Below are 18981 nucleotides of genomic sequence, written 5' to 3' on the forward strand. Positions count from 1 at the left end.
CTTTTTTTAATCCCCCACCCATCCATTTATTAATTCATTTCTTCAGTCACTACTCTCCAGGGTTTGGGGAGAAGGAATCTGCCACTCCCCATTCAAGTATGTACAGAGAAAATACTCACAACAATAATTGATCAGCCATTTCTCAGATGTTGGGTCTCCAAGACCAAGATGGCTAGTTCATTTGACTCAAATGAGCTTACTCTTTTTTTCTTTTCTTTTTTTTTTTTTGAAATATGCTTTCATCAAGGACTCTTAGACTTCACCTTCTATCTTTAAGATATGGTTTATAGAGCTTCTACTATATACCACAATAGGGGACAGTGATGACTAGGGGAGTTCTTGCGGTCAAGCAATCTAGTGAGTGTGTTTATAGAAGCAGCAGACTGTCCTGGCCCCAGAACTGCCCACTGGGCTGTACCATCCGTGTGCCCTGCCCCACCTCCCAGCTGATGTGAAACCCTTCAATGCTTAGTGCAGCGTTCTGAGCGAGCCTACTATTTCAGTAAAAGTATGAAGAGGTCCATCATTGTTTAACATTATTAAAGCGACAAAGCACTTGATTCACATACACTTTGCACCCAGAAACCTACTGTTTAAAACGGACTAGAACAGGGCTGATATGGATAACGCAGTGTCTTTGGAAAAGCGTTAGTCGCTCAGTTGTGTCTGACTCTTTGCAACCCCATGGACTATAGCCCACCAAGCTCCTCTGTCCATGGGATTCTCCAGGCAAGAATCCTGGCATGGGCAGCCATTCCCTTCTCCAGGGGATCTCCCCAACCCAGAGATCAGACCAAGGCTCCTGCACTGCAGGCAGATTCATTACCATCTGAGCCACCAGGGCAGCCCTTCCCTGCCTCCAAACTGACGGTCCCTGATGCCCTTCCACTGAATGCTAGTGCCCCCCGGGTGGCTAGGTTGAAAAGAAATGATAGACTTTTCTTTTTCACTAAAGAAACAGTGAATTTGAGGGTGACTTTGTTCCTCCATGTAAAACGTAATGATTGACGGACTTCTACGGTCATTTCCAGCCTTGCCTTTAGGGTTTTTATGATTCTGTGTCTTATTGAATAGTCTGTGTGAAAAGGAAATGCGATTCCAGTCTATCCATGGTGCAATGCTTAAGGGCATAAACTGAAAGCAGCTGCCAGGACTTGATTCCTGGGACACTGCTTCACTTGCTGTGTGGCCTTAGGCAAGTGTCTTCATTGATCTGTTCAACTCTAGGTTACTTCTCTGTGCTTCAGCTCCTGCAGTTGCAAAATAAGGGAAAGGATATTGATGAGCTAAGGTTTTTGTGAGAATTAGGTAAAGTAAGACGTAAAAGATTTCATTGTGACTGAAACAATTCTATCTATGATAAGCGTTATATGATTGCTTGATAGATTACTTGGTATTATTCCTGAAGTGTTCAAGAAGTGTTTGCGCTCTCTCGGGGATGCTGTAGGAAGGATTCTTATGATGGAAGTGAAGTAAGACTAGATTTCCTTCAAGGTCCTGGGTTAGTCAGGATAAGCTAAATTATGCCAGTGTAACAAATAAGCCTGGAAAATCACAGTGACTTAACCGAACCAAGGTTTATCTCTTGCTCATAGATCTAATATCAAATATAACACAAATTGGACAACTCCCTGTCCACTTCCCCTCATGGGAAGTGACTCAGGCTTCTGCTGGCTTGAGGCTTGGCTGTCTCAACATATGACCTCCACAGTCACTGTGGTCGTAAGAAAGAGCATCAGCCTAGAAGTAATGCTTATCATCCTGTCTACCATCCATCGGCCAAAACTAGTCACATGACCCACCTGAATTTGGGGAGGTGGTAGTAGTAAGTTAATGGGTATGAATATGGACATGAATAAGCAGATATTATTCAATCATTTAAAACTTCGTTCAATGTTAACAACCAATTAAAAAATTGGTCTGGAACCACTGGCTTCTTGCAAAGTCATCTTAATGATATTCTTGACTGCATGGATTTCATAATGAAAAAAGTTATTTGAGACTTAAGCTAAAATGCAAGTTAAATGAATTGTACTGTGATAACCAGAATTATGGAGAAGGAAATGGCAACCCACTCCAGTGTTCTTGCCTGGAGAATCCCAGGGACGGGGGAGCCTGGTGGGCTTCCGTCTATGGGGTCACACAGAGTCATACTGAAGTGACTTAGCAGCAGCAGCAGCAACCAGAATTATCCACTGATCTTATTTTAAAGACAAATAACTAGAAAAACGTTACTCTGAAAATTAGCCTAAGTCTTCATAAAGATCACTGACTTTTTAAGCCCTGTAGGTTATATATTTTTTGTTTTCTTTTTTTAATTAATTTTATTTTATTTGGAGGCTAATTACAGTATTGTGATGCCTGTAGGGTATATGTTATCATCATCCATTGATTTACACATACCCAACTCCCTGGGTGTTCATTGGAAGGACTGATGCTAAAACTGAAACTCCAATACTTTGGCCACCTCATGCGATGAGTTGACTCACTGGAAAAGACTCTGATGCTGGGAGGGATTGGGGGTAGGAGGAGACGGGGACGACAGAGAATAAGATGGCTGGATGGCATCACCAGCTTGATGGACATGAGTTTGAGTGAACTCCGGGAGTTGGTGATGGACAGGGAGGCCTGGCGTGCTGTGATTCATGGGGTCTCAAAGAGTCGGACACGACTGAGCGACTGAACTGAACTCGACAATCTTTTCCTTTCTGACTCTGGACAGCTTTGCCACTTCATCACAAACAGAACTCACTCTGTTTGATCAAAAAGATCTGCAGAAAAGTTACATTCAAAGATATGATCATAAGCCCTTTGATAGCCATCTGTCATCAGTTTTTCTCCCTCCAAGGAGGGAGATATTTCCTTTAGTTTTCTCTCTTAGCCTCATAATTAAAGAATTGCTTGGTCATTATTTTTAACCTCCAAGTTAAAGTGTCTCTCTTCAGTCTTATTGCCATTTTCAGAGAGAACAGAAAGAAAAACATAAGAGAAAAAGCTATGTGTACAGTCTGTGTCCTCAGAATCTAGATAGGGAAAGCAGGGAGAAAGATTGAACAGTTTCTTTTCAAAGAAATGAACAAAAGAAAGCGATAGAAAAGAAAATTGATAGAATCATCAGCCAAGCTGCAGATGGTTCAGCCTGACATGGCTTTTGAAGAATTCAAAGGCACCCAGTGAATGATCACCCTGGCCTCACTGACAACAGTGCCTGCTTTAAATAAGATAAACAAGACTGGTTGGGAACATTGCATTAACTCACCCCTTTCTACAGAGATAGACCAACTCCAGGGTAAAGTTGCCCAAAGCTCAAAGGACTGCACTACATCAACCCCGAGCTGCCTCACGGGATCTGAGAAAGTGCCCTGCTTTGAGCCTTCATCTTCAGCCTTCTCCCCTCCTGCTCTGATAGGAGCCTTTCAAGGCTTTGTTTTCAGGTTGAGTTTGGGGAGCGGTTGGCCAGATCTGTTCCTTGATGAATGTCTTCACTTTAATCTGCAAGGCAAAGCCATACGCTTCAAAGAAAGGCAGGCTGCAGGAATAAGGTCAGTGTTCCTTTGAAGCCAAGGTTCAAAGATGAAATAGCAGTCCCAGTGAAATGACAATGTTTATGCACAAACAGCCACCTTGACTGCAGCCAGGCTCCTCGCGGAGCTAATACACACAAGCTGGGGTCTGCAAGCCGCCCAGTCCTTTCCCCAGCACCGAGGCCTTTTCATCCCCTGGCCTATCACCCTGTACAGCACAATGAACCCAGAGTGGAGGTTCAGTTTCTCCATCCTACCGAACGTTGAGGGGTCCACCAGCCAAACACCGACACAGAGAGCCCCTCAGGGGCAAGAGCTGTGTCTTCCATTAATCTGCCGCTCCGCTGAGTGTCAGCCCACTGCCTGGCTTAGTAAACGTTCCATGATTCAGCTTTTGCCTTGCAGGCACACAGTTTCAGGTCAGTGTTTATGCTGAACGAGATGTAGGGAATGTTTGTCTCATAGGCCTGGGAGCTGGGGGGCAGTCCCACGCCAGCTGTGGCAACTGCAGAAGGGGTCACTGTGATGGGGATTGCTCAGAGATGGACACCACTTTTGCAGAGGTCCAGAAGATGGCAGCTCTGTCGTTTTCTTTACGGCCCAGACAGCAGCAGGAGGGTGAGCCCCAAGCCGCACCAACCACCCCACTAAAGGAAGCATTGTCTACAATTGTCATCTTATTATTTATTTAAATTTTTGATGCATATTTTTCTGTTAATCAGTCAACATTCTTTTTGAATCGCTAATTGGGGTTCTCTTTCCCCCCAACTCTGGGTAACCTTTCACTTCTCAGGAAACAGAAGTTGTATCATGTGGAGGGTTTAGGGCGTGTGCTTTGCAGCCAAACTGTGTGGGGCCCGGTCCCCAACCCACCACTTGCTCCATGAAATGGCCAGTTGCCTGCCCTCTCTTAGCGTCAGCTCCTCCATTATAAACTGAGGTTGTAGAAGGATTAAGTCATGTAATACAGAATAGTGAACTCGGCGTGATGCTTGATGTATAGTAAGCACCCGATGAAGGCAAACGATTCCTCTCTCCTCTTCCGTCTCTAGTTTTTCCAACAGTGTTTATGCACCCTGGAATCTCCCCGTCTCTCAAGCCTTACACCTGCTCCAGCAGCAAATCCAGCAGCAGTTCCTTTGACGGAAAGCCAGATGCGGGTCTTCTCTCCCTCTCCACCACCCCCTCCATCAGTTCTCACCTGGATCACTGGAGTGATTCCCCACTCCCCACGCTTGTTGTCTTATGACATTCTCCACACAGAAGCAACATTACCTTTTTTTAAAAAGTCACACAGACCAGATCCCTGCTCCACTCAGAGCTTCCCACTGTTTTCCATCTTAGTATAAAAGTCCAGACTGTGGCCTTCAAGGCTTCTTTTCCTGACGTGGTCTCCCACATTTCCCACACTCTCTCCCCTGCTTGGTCTGCTCAGAGCAGCTGGTGTCCTTGCTTTTCCTGGAACCCAGGGAACAGCTCCTACAGAGGAGGGTCTTGGCGTTTGCTGGTCTTCCTGGAGCAGCATGTTCAGCCAACAGGCGCCTGACCCGCTCCCTCACTTTCTGCCCGTCTCTGCTCAGAATCGGCCTCATAAGAGGAGCCGCTGGGTCCTGAGCTGCACACCCGCAGCCCATCCCTCTAATCCGCCTCACCTTGCCTCAGCCATCACAGCACTCAGGAGCACCTGGCAGTAACCCACAGGCCCGCCTGCTCTCTGGTCCCCGCTGGAGTGTGAACTCCAGGAGAACAAGCATCCCGGCTTAGTCTTTACACTGAGAACAGTGCCTGGCAGTGACAGGTTTTCAGCGAGTATCTGTTGAATCCTTCTCTCTTTCCCTTCCCTTGTCTCCTCCACACCTCCGTGCTTGATTCTCTTCCTTCCCACCTTGTAAATGGCAGTGGCCGCTCTTCTCAACTATGAACCTGATCATCTCCTCCCCCGTAAAAGCCTCCCCGCACCCCTCCTTTTGCCTCAACAGCCACTGCGTCGCATCCCTTCATTGCTGCAAATCTTCCTGAGAGAATGGCCCATCTGCCAGCTCCCTTACTCCTCCCCACGCAGCCACCAGCCTTCGTCCTCTGGCCATTTCCCTGGACCCTGTTCCCTCAGAGGTCCCCACCGCCCCTACCCTGCCGCCGCTCCTCCAGCTCACCCTCTCTTCCTAGAACAGCCTTCCCTTAGCTGTGGAAGATGCTCTTCTTTCTTTGTCTGTCCTTCGTCTCCTTCTCTGCTGGGTCCTCTTCCCCATCTACAGTTGCCGGAATTCCATCCTCTGCTCTCTTTAAGCTTCCCTCTGCACATGCTTGCCCCCCTGTTCCTTTCTGTTGTGTAGAAACATGATTCTCAAACTTGAACCCACATCAGTCACCTGAAAAAGTGATGGAAAAAACCTCTCCGCCTCAGGACACACAATGGATTGCTCCATTGGCTAACACACTCCTTCCTCACCACATGGCTGTTAAAAAAAGGATCTCTGTGATTTCATCAACTTTTCCTGCTATTACTTCAGTGCTGCTGCTGCTGCTGCTAAGTCACTTCAGTAGTGTCCGACTCTGTGTGGCCCATAGACGGCAGCCCACCAGGCTCCCCCGTCCCTGGGATTCTCCAGGCAAGAACACTGGAGTGGGTTGCCATTTCCTTCTCCAATGTGTGAAAGTGAAAAGTGAAAGTGAAGTCACTCGGTCATGTCTGACTCGTAGCGACCCCATGGACTGCAGCCTACCAGGCTCCTCCATCCATGGGATTTTCTAGGCAAGAGAACTAGAGTGGCTTGTCATTGCCTTCTCCGTACTTCAGTGCTAGGCTGATGGAATTCATCAACTCTGTGAATCACAAAGCCACTTTTGCTATCATAAAAAAGTGAAAATGTTAGTCATTCAGTCACATCTGACTCTTTGAGACCCCATGGACTGTAACCTGGCAGGCTCCTCTGTCCATGGATTTCTCCAGGCAAGGATACTAGAGTGGGTTGCCATGCCCTTCTCCAGGGTATCTTCCCAAACCTGTGTCTCCTGCATTGTAGGCAGATTCTTTACCACCTGAGCCAACAGGGAAGTCCCTTTGCTATCATATACATGGTAATATTTGATTTGTTTATAATTGAGTGGCCAATAGGGTTTCCCTAGAAAGGACAGAATAGTGGAAATTTACATTCAAGTGAAAATAAATAGAGTTCCAATTTCTAATATATAATATCCAACTTCAGTAGAATATATTTTCATTGTTGCTAATAAAATCTCCTGTGCTTAAACAATAAAGAAAAATAGAAGATTCATCTAAAAATAGGATCTTCTTGTTTTCTTCTAAATCACACTTGTCTTGCCCTTAAATAGGACCTCTGGATGGCAGGGTGGGTGGCAAGATGGAATAATGAATTGTGTTCTTCCTTGATGTAAAGCAATTAGCTATACAGGATTTGACAGGATGAAACACAATAATCTGTCTTACCTTTGTAATTTAATATGTTTTCTCAATATAGTATTCTGGGATTACTGCTGCAAAAAAGATGAGACAAATAGTATTACCAGCTTCCTTCTTCAATCATCTTACAAATCAAACTTAGATATTATTCATATATTTGCCTCAATTCTCCACTTTCAATACCTCAGTGTGAGACCCAGGCTTTGGTAACATTAGCAGGATGGTCAGTAGGAGAGGGATGGGGTAACTGACCCCCCAAATTAGATCTAAGTACCCCTATCGTTGTGCCGATATAGGCATTCTTCCTCCAGCGGAGCTTCCCTTGCTCATTAGAAAATAAAAATTGTGATGAGTCCAAGATCTGAGGAGGAAGTGTTAAATAGGCATGCTCCCCAACAGAGGGCCTCCTCACACTGATTTTCTGAGATTCTTTTTATTTCTTGCTTGACTTGAGAGGTGTTCAAAGCATTCTATCTGTGAAGAAGCTGTTGCCTCAGCCCTCGATTTCTGTTCGCATGTCCTCATGCTGTCTTTGGCAAGATTAAGGAATGAAGATTCAGCTAATGTGATTGCTCTTCTTTTTCCCTCTGCATATTGGCCTCTGGTGTGGGGAGGCTCTTCACTCCTGAACTGGCAAGGTGATGTCTTTTAAATCCACATTTTTATTAGATTATAGCATCACTAGTTTATGGTGACGTTGCCCATTCTCTAATTAAAACTGAGTGATCTGTCCCTTCCCTGCAAGATCTCTGGTTCTATTCACTGAGAATATCCAAAGGGTTAAAGAGGACTGTGGTTTCTGCTCAAAAAGGAACGATAATGGAAAGGGGAGAGTGGATGATGTTAGTGGATGAAGTCCAGATCATGTTTTAAAACACAGATAAGTCAAAATCAGAGAAAACAATGGTGGTCCTTTCTGCTTTCCAGCACCTTCCACCTTCCTCATTGTTGACCCCTGGACCACCACCCAGACCTTCGTTGCTCCCAAAACCAAACACAGATGCCCTTGTGTTTTCTGCTACTCCAGCTCTTTCTCAGAACTTCAGACTGAAACTTGGGGACGGAATGAAATCTGGACTCAGCTCAGCTTGGAATGGGGAGGGGGTATTGATGCTGGAGTGAGCCTTCTAACTTGTGCCACCAACCTCAGACCTTCCATAACTATCCTTTCTAAAGTATCGTCCCTTCCCTTGTGGGTGACCATCTACTCCTTCATTCCACACAATTTTCCTCCACAGGGTCCATCACCACCTAAAATTATGTTCTTGTTTCTTTGGTGATTGTCTGTCTCCCCCCCCCAGGAGAGTACAAGTGCCATGAGGGCAGTGACACTGTCTCAACCTCCAGGGATATACGTTGGCTGGATGAGTGACGCCCCCCCATTCAGTGTAAGCTTTGGCCATATCCTGTAACTATTCACAAGGCTTTGGTACCACCCTTCTGCGTGCTTGTGATGTCTCCTCTATCTAGAAGACCCTCATCTCTCCCCACACATCCACTATACCCACTCTTCATCTTCTGAACCTTTGTTCAGGTTTCTAAGCCCAGTCTTGATGCCGCAGACAGGAAATAATCCTTTCCTTCTCCATCTCATGCAATCCTTGGCCCACACACACCTTAGTCCAGTCCTCCAAATAGGTGGTGATTAGTTAATTATTAATAATTGTGCCTTTAGCATCAAATGGGCTTCCCTGGTGGCTCAGACGTTAAAGAATCCACCTGCAATTCAGGAGACACAAGTTCGATCCCTGGGTCAGGAAGATCCCTGGAGAAGGGAATTGCTACCCATGCCAGTATTCTTGCCTGGAGAATCGCATGGACAGAGGAACCTTGTGGGCTACAGTCCATAGCATGCAAGCATCAAGTATATGAATGAATGAAAACTGAATGACCAAATTTAAGGCTAAGCAGATTCCCTGAATTCTAATCACTGTCTATAAATAATTATAGTATCATTTCTATAGAGGTTACTTATAGAATCATTTTGATTCAAATACTGGAGTTATGATCACTTCCTTGGTAGATATACACATAAGCCAAAATGTACAGTTCCTTTTCTATTCTTCTGATTAATGAATAGTTTTACATGATTACATACGCTAAGGCTTGGTCTGGACACCATCTAATATAGAGATGAGTAAGCAGGATAATTCAAGTTATTGCTACCAAATCACAGAAGCAAAATGGAGTTTTTCCTTTAATTATCCAAGTAGTAGCTGAATCCCTCACTTAAGGCTTCCTGTGGAGACACCATCCAAAGCCCAAATGTGCCTTTGACTCACACAGTAATCAGCAAAGACTGGCAGCAGCTAACCCTCTGTCCCAGCTGAAGGGTATTTCCAAAATACAGGTGAGAGGGTTTTCTTACGCATCCAAAATGGCATTTTCCACTGAGCATGCTGAGGGACCTCCTGCCCTCCTCTCCCCCATCTTAATGGTGATTTGCACTTAGGATCCTTTTCAATCAAGAAATTTTATGTTTTCATGACATTCCTTGGCAACTAGTAATGAGAGATTGAGGAACTAAATTTCCCACAGAAAAATTAGAGTTTCCTTTGTTTCTATTTAGCCAACAGAAAGCAAATGGTCATTAGGATTTTGACCCCTTGAAAATTTTTCATGGTATCTTTCCATACAAAGTCAGTTTTAGTTAAGTTTAACTTGTTGTGGCAATAAAGTCCAACACATAACACGATAGGCATTTATTTGTTGTTCATATAAAGTCCAAAAGGGATGTTAACCCAGCCTCCTCCCATCCTGTGGCTCCTCCCACCTTTCAATCTATGGTTTGAAAGGTTGGGGTAAGGTGCGAAGATGATCTGAGTGTGTGACGTTTTCAGGGGCCATGACGGAAAGGCATGTTTCATTTCTGCCTACATCCTCTTGGGAGAGCTTGGTCGTGGGTTAGGGTTAGGGTTAGGGTTAGGGTTAGGCCTAACCACAAAGGATGCTGGGAAATGAAATTAGCCGTCTGCCTGGGAGAAGGAAACGGATTCGTTGAATAGCCAGCCAGTCTTTGCCACAGTCCTTAACCTCAGTTCAGGACATTCTTTCCCCAGCCTTTCTGATGGATGTATATTGTGGGAAGACATTGTATATTTTAGACAGTTTCCCAATCTTTCTCTATTGACTTAGTAAATAAACTCTTGACCTGGAATGGAATAAAAGTAGCTAAAGAAAAAAGAAAAACAAAGGCCAAAAGACTGAAGATGAATCTGTTCCTTTTATAGTGACTCTCAGGGCTTCTAGTCTGGCTTTTACTAGAAACACTTGTGCTTCTTTTTCACAGAACCTGATCCCAGGCCATGGTAGGTACTGAGATCATTATCATTATGATGGTGCTAAATTCCCCAATGCTGTGTACTTTTTGGAGGCAGAAAGTGGACCCTGGGCATAATGCTTCCCAGAAACTAAAAAGACATGAAATTGGAACCGGTCTGGAAGTCAAGCCAGAACAGGGGAGAATGTATATTTTGGAAGTGGTAACACACTCTCAGAAATTCAGGACATTTTGGGGGAAGGGAGGATGTGATGAGACAGAAAATTATAATTTTTTTTATAAAAAAATTTTTTTTAATTTTTTTTAAATTGCATCTTTATCAGAAAATTATAAATTGCCATTTAAAACCATGGGCATTTGGGTTAATTATCTGAATTGAGTGGTTCATTTTGAGACATCCCAACTCTCTTATTCAGCCACGCTTTGGTTATCTGGGACACGGACTAAAAGGAGGAAGGGGCTAAAAATGTATCAAACTTCTGATGTTCATCATATCAGCACCCAGCAGGTGACGAATCAAGGCAAACCAATCAAGGGAAAACTAAATTCTAAACCCAGGTGGGAAGATAAAACTAGCAATTTTATATAAATATTGAATTTATATGAAAATACGATTCTATGCAACTGTGCTTTAAGCATTTCATCTATTTTGGGAAGCATTAAAAACTGTGTGCTTCTGTTTTGTACACATGGGTGAATTCAGTCTTCATAATTCGTTCTCTACCATATCTGGGTTTTATTTAAAAATTTTCCAGAGGCTTATATTTCTATTTTTTATTCAATTCTTAACAGGGGTTGAATAAAATGGCAAGATCTTTCAAATAATTTCATTCATTTATGAACCTCAATCATTTTTCTTTTCTTTATCCTCTGGAGAGGAAACTTAAGAGTGAGACTTAAACTATAATGCATTTGCACTGGAAAATCCAGCCATGCCTCATTTTTAAAATATTTTGTCTGGATTATTTCATTCATCCTGCTCACTGTGAAATTTTATCATGAGATTGGCAGGTGAGATACTGACCCCACTCCTAACCCGACATGGACTTGGAGAAAGTGGCCCCCACGCCTTCCAGCTGTGACCTTGGACCTTTGCTCTGGTCCCTGGAACAGGGCACACATATTTTTACACTTGAGTTTGATAGGTTTAAAAAAAGGGAATACTAACTGGGAAGATTTAGGACTTTGAAGGCGGAAAGAAATGAGTATACTGGGTGACAACAATTCACTCTCCAGAGTGGAATTTTCTTGCTCTCTTGCTATTTACATTTGACATGAGACTCATTCACAAACTTCTCTCCTAAGATATTGCTTCTCCACAGGGCAAACTGTTTGGAGGGCTGCAAACCATGCTTCTCCATCCAAACCATCAAACTTATCCTGTGGCCATTCTTGCCAACTTACTCTTCACCCAGAAGTTCTGTGAGGAATGAAGAGGGACAAGCAGACAGGACTGTGGTCAGGCAGGTGACGACTTGGTAATTAAATGCGGAGTTTGTAAAGGTCTTCTCAGCACCTGCCTTGGCAGGGAGTTTAGCAAATACAAAATGGACTACCTCCAAGTTCTTTTCTCCCCTGAAATCCCAACACATTGTTAGTTCTGTCCCTCTGCAGTCCCTCCATGAGTGCAGAGAAGTCCACAGAGAATCCCACCTGAAATGGGCCGTCTGGAGCCCCTGGCATCTGAGACCCACGGCCTTGCTCAGGGAAGACCCCTGCCGCTGCTTCCTAAATCTGTTTGCCCCTTGGTTACCAGCTGGAGACACAGAGAAATGCAGAGAAAGAGGCAGAAGGCACAGAGGGCTGCACTTTCTAAACGGTTACAGGCCGCTGGCTTTTCAGCAACAGTTAATGCAGAACAGATGGCAGGTGCTACGCTCGGCTGGCTTTCAACTGAGAGGCTGCCTCTGTCCATGATTAATCACCTGTGCTGGGGGGTAAGAAAGTTCTACCTGGCCTTTGTGGTGGCGGGGGGACGACCTAAGGTTGGAGTTAGCAAGCAAAGTGACAGTCATTGCCTCTCTGCCCTATGGCTGCTTACATGTTTTCAGGACCACTGCGGGGTGGGGAGGGCATCCAATAAACAGAGTTAGCCAACCCGTGGAACCCTACCTAGGAGGGGAAGTTTGTCTGGTTGTGCAGAAATGGCTCAAAAACTGGTCCATAATGTTCTGTCCCTTCATTTACTTCCCCTTGAGTTAGCCAAGGGTAGAATTTTATGGCAGATCAGTAAATTTTGCACTTGCTTTGAGGCCTTAAACGATTTCCCCTGCATGAGTGTAAAGAGAATCTGTTTGTCTTTTCCATGGCAAAAGGATAGTGTAGCCACTTCCTTCCTCCCATCCTACAAACAAGATATCCTTTTACACTATGAGTCCTGCAGAAGTTTCCTCTTCAAACTTTTGTTTCCTCTGTGTGGATGGGGAGATGGGGGCATTGTGATGTAACACACATGGAATTCTCTGTCGGTTCAATCCAACTGGAGAAGAACATGATTCCAGCTGTAGGAACTTTGAGGGTGAAGGGGAGCTGCTATTACACATTGATCTTTGTTTTCCCTGTCACAGGTTCATTTTCAACTGAACAGCAAAAATCACCAATACACCAGGGGCTGTACCCCAGCCCCACTCTTGTCTGGAGAAGTTAGGGAGAAAACCAGTTACCCCACAAGCCACAGCTGGGGAGGATTAAGCAGGTGGATTTGTGGCTGTGCTCTGGGCTAGAGAGAATGTGTTAGTTCTCTATTTCTGCATAATGGATGACCACCGATTTCAGGGCTTCCTGTTTTTATCTTTTGGCCATGCTGCACAGCATGTGAGATCTTATTTCCCCAGCCAGAGATTGAAGCTTTGCCCCCTGCACGGGGAGCACAGAGTCTTAACCACTGGACTGCCAGAGAAGTCTCAAACTTCCAAGGGTTTCAAACAACACCCATTTATAATCTCACAGTCTCCTGGGGTCAGGAGTTTGGGCTGTCTCTGGCAAGGCAGAAATCAAGGTGTCAGCAGCTTTTTTTGGAGCTTACCCTTCTCTTCCAAGCTCACATAGGTGTAGCAGAATCCAGTTCCTAAGGGTTGCCGGACTGAGATCTCTTGTTTGTCTGTCAGCTGGGACCCCACCTCAACTGCTGGAGACTTGAATTTCTTACCACATGACACCCTCCATCGTCAAAGTCAGCAGTGGAGAAAGTCCATGTTAAGACCCCTCTCTCCCTCATTGAGTCTCTTTCTTCAGGAAGAGCCCAGGCCTTTCTCAGAGCTAACCTGATTAGGTCTTAAGTATTGGTCAATGCCCCTAAAATTCATTTTGCCTTTGTAAAGTAGGACTTGATGTAAAGGTTTCCAGTAGTTATAAGCTTCATCTTGAGTACTCAGAATGAATATTAGTCTAGTGAATACTTAGTTCTGGGAGATAAGAACATACAAAAAGGCATGTCCTAGGCACCAAAACAAAAGAGAAGCAAACAGAAAACTGAGGTTATAGGAACAAGGAGAATGGCTGTTGATAGCACAGGTCACTTCCATTGGCCACAGCGTCAGAGGGTAAGTCCAAGCAAGTCAGTTCAGTGCTTGATGATGACTGAAAATGAATGGTCTTCAATCTTTTTGAACTATAGAATTTTTTTTCAGATGAAATGTACATGGAAGTCCATTTTATAAAATTGTTTTTAACTTTACAACACTCTTATAGGGCTAATTGGGTACTGGACGCTCTCCAAAATGCTTAAAATAAAATCCTTGTAACGGTATGAAATGGACATGCTTATTATTATTATTATTGTCATTGTCATTATTCACATTTACGGGTGAAGAACCTTTGTTGCAGAAAGATGAGATACCTTGCTCAAGGTGGCAGAGCAGATTTTGAATCCAGGAAAAGCAGGCTCCCAGTCCTTGACGCTGTTGGCATGGAAGCAAGTTGGAGGTGGGGGGGGTCTGTTCTCCCAGCTGCTGAGCCTCCACCTCACGTTTTCCCCACACCCCCTAGGCTTCCTCAGTATAACCTACCCAGCAAACACTCTGAGAGCCGGAGAGTTGAATACTGTACACACTGCCTCAAAGGGGCTGCAGAGGAGCTGCTTTCACATGCACTGTCTCTTGGAGCCCTTTCATAGAACTCCAAGAAGCTGATTCCTCAGCCACAATCTCTCCTTTGCCACAGCCATCGCTGCAGCCCCTCTCTCACCCATTTCGGCTGCCACCTGGCCTCCTCCTGTGCCTGGCCACCTCCAGCCTTTCCTTTATCCTACTCCAATACACTGCAATTTCCTCTTCTGAAACCCCTTCAGGACATGGCATATCCTGTCTGTGATGATGCCTGCACTCTCTCGTGCCCACCAGCTCCTAGGCTGGCAACTATAGCCCTCTGGGTCTTATTGCACTGATGTTTCTCCTGACGGTGAACCAAATGTTCTAGGCAAGTGGGCTACCAATCCCTCTCTGGTGCACAAGTTGTGTTCTTGCCACCTCTAGGTTTTTGCTCCAAACTCCCAGAGCATTTCTTCCACAGGGCATTCAATTTTCTACCGTTTGTGATTATTATATTAATTTTTCTCATCTATAAGCTCCTTGAAAATAGTAGACATGTTTGTCTTATTAATCCTGCCACACAACAGCTGCCCACACTGAAAAGTACTAAGTAGCATTCTCCCCAAAGTCCCAGGAAATAGATTATTACCATCCCCACTTAACAGATCAGTAAATTCATGCTCAGACACAAGTGACTTGTTCATCTTCATAGCAAAAAGAAAAGTGTGGATGGAAGCTGACATACGGATCTGTAGATGGAGCAGAAAAATGCAAAAATACTTGGAGACAAAATTGCTCTCCAGAGTCTTCAATGAGAATCACCCTTGAGTCTTCGTAGAATCAACAGCCATAAAAATTTGTGACTACAAGGGCTTGTTTTGAACTAGGGTACACACCGCAGTCACCCAGGGAAAGGCTTTCAAGAAGGTCCACACCAGTCCTGCAGGAGCAGAATCTCTGTAGATGCGGACTTACCCATGAGTATCCTAGAAAACAAAAGAGTCCCTGAAGACTCTGGTGTGTTCCCCTACTTAAGAATCACCAATTCACAAGGTTCCCAGAAGACTCCAGCCTCCCAAATTACCCTCATTCCCCATCATTAGTAACTTTCTAAGGAACCGCTCTCTATTTAAAGACTGTTGCTGCTACTGCTAAGTCGCTTCAGTCGTGTCCGACTCTGGGACCCCATAGACGGCAGCCCACCAGGGTCCCCCGTCCCTGGGATTCTCCAGGCAAGAACACTGGAGTGGGTTGCCATTTCCTTCTCCACTATTTAAAGGCAAATTAAAATTAAATCGTATCACTTATTCTGTAAGGATTCAAGAAGCACTGCTCTGTGACAGGCCTGTTGACTCTGTCTCTATTTGTCTTACAGCCCTTCTGCTGTGTCTATTATCTGATATCTGCCCAAGCTACTGGTAGATTGTGTGCACGTGCTAAGTCTCTTCAGTTGTGTCTGACTCTTTGTGACACTATGGACTGTAGTTCACCAGGCTCCTCTGTCCATGGGATTCTCCAGGCAAGAATACGGGAGTGGGTTGCCATGCCCTCCTCCAGGATGTCTTCCCGACCCTGGGGTCAAACCTGTGTCTTTTATGTCTCTTACATAAAAGGCAGGTGGGTTCTTTACCACTAGCAACACCTCAGAAGCACTAACTGGTAGATTATTTATTGCCTAACAGGTAGATTATTATACAGCCCTAGAATGTTTTATCTTCTCCTCCATATTAGCAGCTGGCCCTTCTCTGGTACACAGTGAAGGCTTTTCATTTGTGAAATGTATGAACCCATGAATCATGGGACTCACACCTCATCGGGAATAAGTTTAACAGCTTCTTCAAAGAGCAGGCTCTGATAAACTCGATGGCACCACCAATGTCCAGGTCCGCTGGGTAATGCAAAAGCCATCTCCCAGCCTCAGTCTCCTCATCTGTGAAGGATCCCCAAAAGCACAGCGTCTGGCTCATAGTAGCTGCACAAGGGATGTTCATTCTTACCTCTCCTTGTGGATTAAGCCCCTGACGGTGTCTTTGAGCCACGAGTGGCAAGGTAGAGACACGGAAATGAAACCGTCCAGCCTGCCCTGTCCCGCTCCTGCGTGCATTAATGGGGGCATGGAGAGGCCTGGGCAGTCCTTGGCACATGTGCGTGTGAGCATAACACACGCTGTAACCTTGGAATCTGGACATCAAAAGGGAGCGCTTCAGTGCCTGATAAAAATGTGTGTTCCTTTCCGCAAACCACTCCAAACCCTGTTTTCGCTATCCCACTGGGAAGCTTGTCACTGCTAATGTGATTCTTATGATTCTTGCTGCTCTGTAGCCTCTTGATCTTTCCTGAGATCTCCCTACCCCAGAGTATGTTGGAAACAAAATGTCCTGTCTGGTGTCCAGAGCTTAAAATAACAGACGTTGGGTTCCTGCTGCCACGTTGAAATTTTACTCCAAGGTCTCTCCCCAGCACCCCCGCCCCCGCCCCTCCCTGTGCCTGGAGGAGAAGCCTAGTGTGAGCATCAGACAAATAAATGGAAGGAAGGGGAGGCCGTGGAGAGTTGGGGTGGGAGCGGAGGGGCAGGGGAGACCTTCTGAGACCACTGCGGGCACCCTGGAGGATCAATTTGGTTGTTGAGAAAGATCAACTTCTTAAATTGTGAGACAGGTTTTAAGGGAAGATTCTACCCACCTCTAAAGAAAAGAACCAGATTTTCCCAGCACAGCTGCCAAGAAGCAGGTTTGAGGTCTCCCAGTCTGTATTCTGCACTGGTGAGAGGAGCGCCATTTGTGTTTCTGTATGTGCCCTTTTCAACCTGGGGCATAATAAAATGAGTACCCCCGCTCAAGGCCTCTGGGTCTATGCATGTTTCCTCTGTTAGACAGCGAGCTCGAAAAGTCTGCAGAAAATAGAGAGTGTCATTGGTATTGGCTGGCAAACGCACCGGAGCCTTACAGAGGGAAATGCCTTTCTCTTTCTTGCCAGCCGATGGTTCAACAGAGAAGAAATTTTCCTTCTTTAGCTTTTGACAGGTCATTCTAGGCGTGTCCTCTGTCCACAGTGCCTTCTGGCCCTCTGAAGATTGAGTTGTCCCAAGCATATTTTTGGAAACACCACTGATGCTTGTTTTTATTAGGGGACTGCATGGCTTTGTAGTGGGACGCTTAGGGTTTTATTTGTTTTCCTTCCCTGGCCCCAGCTGTTTTTGTTTTAACAGCATTGGAGAGAAGGTTAAACCCAGTCCATCCCTCAAGTCGGCAGAGCTAGAAACCCGAGTGGGCCGAATGGCACCCTACAGGTCACCTACCCAGTTGGGTCCATCCCTGACCTTATCCAGCCTCATGAGAGGGGCAAGGTTGACAGTTGGGTTAATCTCCAGTCGAGAGCATTTTGGAGCTGATAACTGTCCTGGAGCAAGTCACCCCCAAAATGTACCACTGGAGACCCTGGGCGTTCAATAACTGCTGGGATGTCATCTTGCCAAACAAGAGGCAAGGACATATGCCCATCTTTTTACTTTCCATGTCCCACCAAGGAGCATGACTCAGCCAAGACACAGCCAAACACAGCCACCCACAGCCTTGGGGCTGAACTGGTAATGGCCATTGTTTCTGAGACACTGAGTTTCCTTGGCTGCACCTGGTGAAAGCCAAAACTCATGCTTGGTCTCATTCCCAGAGATGCCAATTTCATTGGTCTGGGGTACAGTCCGGGTGTGGGGCTTTGCCAAGCTCTCTAGATGCTCCAAGGTGCCACTGAGGCTGCTGCGAACTGCTGTTAATGGGAAAATGTAACTAACCTTGTAAATATCTGTTTCCCAGACACAGTACTAAGCATGTTCCTGCACTAACCCCTTTATTGCTCCAAGTCTTCCTGTGAAATAAGTTTATTTATTTCCAGGTAAAACTGAAGTTTTAAAGCCTTAAGTTGTCCACGTGGAGTTTGGAGTTTCCTAGTCCATTTAACTCCAGAGTTTATTCCTTTTCCAGAGAACCAAGAATACAGCAAAATAGCACAACTGTATAAGCTCTCTAGCACTCTACATAAGAGATCTGACCCCTACCTTGTTTATCTGGGCGGGGCCTCTCTTGTCTTCTCTGTAATAGGTTGAAGGAGAATCAGAAAGTATTTACCTAGGGACCTTATGTGTTGCAGAGGGAAGGTCACTACCATGCCCAGTCTTCACATCATCTTGGCATGCCCACCCCTGTACGAAAGGACAAGTGCAAAAACTCCTTCTACTTTGACAAAGTGCTTTTCAAACAAGAAGCTCAAAGTACAGCATAATTAATCAAATCACCCACATCCTGTAGATGAGTAGCATTTTATATGTACAATTTTCTCTCTGCCTCCAGGCCCTCCAACACTAAGAGAATGTTTCCAATTTTCAAAAGTGAGCAATAGAGTAATTGAAAGGAGCTGTGTCTTGGCCAGCTCAAAAGATGTCAAGGCATCTATAGTAGCCCTACAGATGAGAGCAAGTGGTGTCCACAAAGCGTGTCATAGTGGCTTGCCTGCCATGCTAGGCTGTGTGGTTCAAAGAGGGAAAAGACAGGGCAAGAATAAAACATCCAGTTATTAAGAGTCAGCTGCCCCTGTGATCAATATTCTGATCCATCTGGTCAACTCTCCAAAGGATCTAGAAGCCAGAAAGTGATGACATTAGCTGGTGATCCAGTTACTTGGGTTAATCAAGGCAGAAAGGACAGATATGGCCGTTTAAGCCCAATGATGGAT

The 18981-nt window shown here is 45.2% G+C and overlaps 1 protein-coding gene across 1 annotated transcript in view; it reads left to right on the forward strand.

Annotated features, from left to right (window-relative positions):
- SPTLC3 (serine palmitoyltransferase long chain base subunit 3) overlaps positions 1–18981 on the forward strand; it is a 168117-nt gene that overhangs the window by 129753 nt on the left and 19383 nt on the right. The gene's annotated exons all lie outside the window — the stretch shown is intronic.

This window comes from Moschus berezovskii, chromosome 15 (genome assembly GCF_049115385.1).
Source record: "Moschus berezovskii isolate FMDL1 chromosome 15, NW_MosBer_1.0, whole genome shotgun sequence".
Classification (NCBI taxonomy): domain Eukaryota; kingdom Metazoa; phylum Chordata; class Mammalia; order Artiodactyla; family Moschidae; genus Moschus; species Moschus berezovskii.